At 36.4% G+C, this 2,600-nt stretch overlaps 1 non-coding gene across 1 annotated transcript; it reads left to right on the plus strand.

Annotated features, from left to right (window-relative positions):
• The first annotated feature begins 1,515 nt into the window (after positions 1 to 1,515).
• LOC139856457 (small nucleolar RNA R71) lies at positions 1,516 to 1,622 on the plus strand. The gene has a single exon (XR_011761940.1). It is a non-coding gene; the product is annotated as a small nucleolar RNA R71 (small nucleolar RNA).
• The last annotated feature ends 978 nt before the right edge of the window (positions 1,623 to 2,600 follow it).

Below are 2,600 nucleotides of genomic sequence, written 5' to 3' on the forward strand. Positions count from 1 at the left end.
AAAATGCAATCCTGGTTCTCTATAACAAACATGGCTCTGATACCACTCTGTCATACCCCAAAAGAGGGTCGGGGAAATATGACTTCACAATATCACAACACAAATATATATAAACGAGAACGATTCTAAATGAGACGTTTTATAACAAATTTTGAATTTGCAGCGGAAACATAATAATGTTTTACATAATGAAATTCATATGTAAGTAACAAATAATAAGTCTAATATGTGGACTCCAATGCAACAGCTAACTAAGCATCATAGGGCATCACACAAGCTAATCTTCACCTGAGACAAACATGCTTAAAATGTCAACACAAAGGTTGAGTGAACATCATAGGTTTAACAATCATAATAAGTTTTAGACCACAAGATTTAGTTCAAAACATCAAGATATTCAATATGCCATGAGTTATAATATCGAACTAAACATTAACCCCTGACACTGTACGGGTGTCGACAATCATTATTATGTACCCCCTTGACGATCACGCCAATGGGTAGAGACATCACTCTCAATAGGCCTACTCACCCCCTATTACTTGCTCATACTCAACTCCTTTTCTTGGAAACGGGATGGGTGCTCTGTATGGTGCCACCACTGGATTTACATACTCGGGTGGTGGTGGTGGTGTAACTTCTTCATTGTTACTCACATCTAAAACCTTCCCATCTTCTGGTGTTGGTTTTCCAGAATTTGTTGAAACCATATTAACATTCTCATTTCGAGGATTTACTTCAGTATCACTCGGTAGCTTTCCTTGTTCCCTCTTACTCATCAAGCTAGCAAGAGTACCTACGTGTTTTTCTAGATTCAAAATGGAAGCTTGTTGAGTTCTTAATGACTGATCAAACCTCTCATTTTTTTGGGTTTGAGATGTAATAAATTGTGTTTGAGATTCCATTAGCTTTGCCATCATTTCTTCCAGATTTGGATTTTTATCATCGGTTTGTGGTGGTTTATTTTGAAAAATAGGTCTTTACTGATTGTAAGTATTATTGGATACTTGTTGATTTATAGGACCTTGTTGGTTGTTGTACGGAACATTTCGGTTATAATTTTGGTTTTGATTGTAAATTGATCTTGGTGGTTGATAATTATTCTGATAATTATTTCCAGGCCTTTGGTTTATATATGAAACATTCTCTCTTTGTTCCATTGTTTGTTCAATGCTGAGACAATCTTTTGTCAAATGTGGTCCTCCACACTGCTCACAACTGATTCGTATTGCGTGAATATCTTTATTCATCTTTTCCATTCGTCTCTCGAAAGCATCTATTTTTGCGGAAACGGAATCAAAGTCATGGCTAGAATCGGCTCTAGACACTTTAGATGAACGAAAAATATCTTTTTCCTGGTGCCACTCATGTGAGTGGGAGGCTGTGTTATCAATGATTTTGTAAGCTTCACTTGCGGTTTTCTTCATAATGGACCTACCAGCTGCTATGTCGATGTCTTTGCGTGTAGTAATATCGCATCCTTGGTAGAATATTTGTACTATTTGATAAGTGTCTAAACCTTGTTGAGGACATCCTCTCAACAACTTTCCAAATCTTGTCCACGCCTCATATAAAGTTTCATTTAGCTTTTGTGTGAACGTAACAATTTCTCCTTGAAGTCTCACGGCTTTAGATGTCGGAAAGAATTGTTTAAGAAATTTTTCAACTAAGACATCCCAAGTATCAATCGCCCCTTCAGGTAACGATTCTAACCAATCTTTGGCTTCTCCCTTTAAAGTCCAGGGAAATAACATGAGATAGATCTGTTCATCCTCAACTTCTCTGATCTTAAATAGAGTACAAATCCTATTAAAGGTTCGAAGATGTTCGTTTGGATCTTCTTTTGGCGTACCACTTTATTGGCATTGATTAGTTACCATGTGTAGGATTTGTCCTTTGATTTTATAATCTGGCGCATTAATGTCTGGCTTAATAATGGCGTGACCTTGGCCCGTGCGTGTGGCTCTCATTTGGTCTCCCATACTTAGAGGTTCTGGATTTTCCATGATTGAATTTGTTGAATCTGAATCACTAGAGGATTCTGACTTAATGGTTTCTTCCTTGACAATCTCTGGATGAGTGATTTGTGGTTCAGGAGGAATGATTAGTGGTTCAGGATCTCTGAATTGTCTCTAAATATCCTCCGGATTCTCAATTGTGAAATCGGGTTCAAAAAATGGATTATCAGGATTTAGAGTTGGAGTACTTGGATTACTAGATGATGATTCTAAAGAAAAATCAATGGCGACAATGTTGGCTAGATGTCTTAATCGAGTTACATGTGGTGAACGTATGAAAGGTGGTGAACGTTTTGCTCGGTGCATTCACTGAATATCCTATTAGTTATAAAAGATAAAAATTATATAAGCTATCAAATTAATAGACTTTTCTGATTTTGCCCACGTTTCGAATAGCCAATAGATGCAGCAGGTGTTGGAATTCATCATATTGTCAAGTTATATTAACATGCATGTCAAAACCCGATTTTAAAAGTGAAGCGGAAGCAATTTTACATAAACAAATCAATATGAGTTTAACCTTTTAAACATCAATTCCAAAATAGATCAAGTCTAGAAATATACTTACAAATATAAGAGTGC

The sequence above is a fragment of the Rutidosis leptorrhynchoides genome, chromosome 6 (genome assembly GCF_046630445.1).
Source record: "Rutidosis leptorrhynchoides isolate AG116_Rl617_1_P2 chromosome 6, CSIRO_AGI_Rlap_v1, whole genome shotgun sequence".
In the NCBI taxonomy this organism is placed as follows: Eukaryota; Viridiplantae; Streptophyta; class Magnoliopsida; order Asterales; family Asteraceae; genus Rutidosis; species Rutidosis leptorrhynchoides.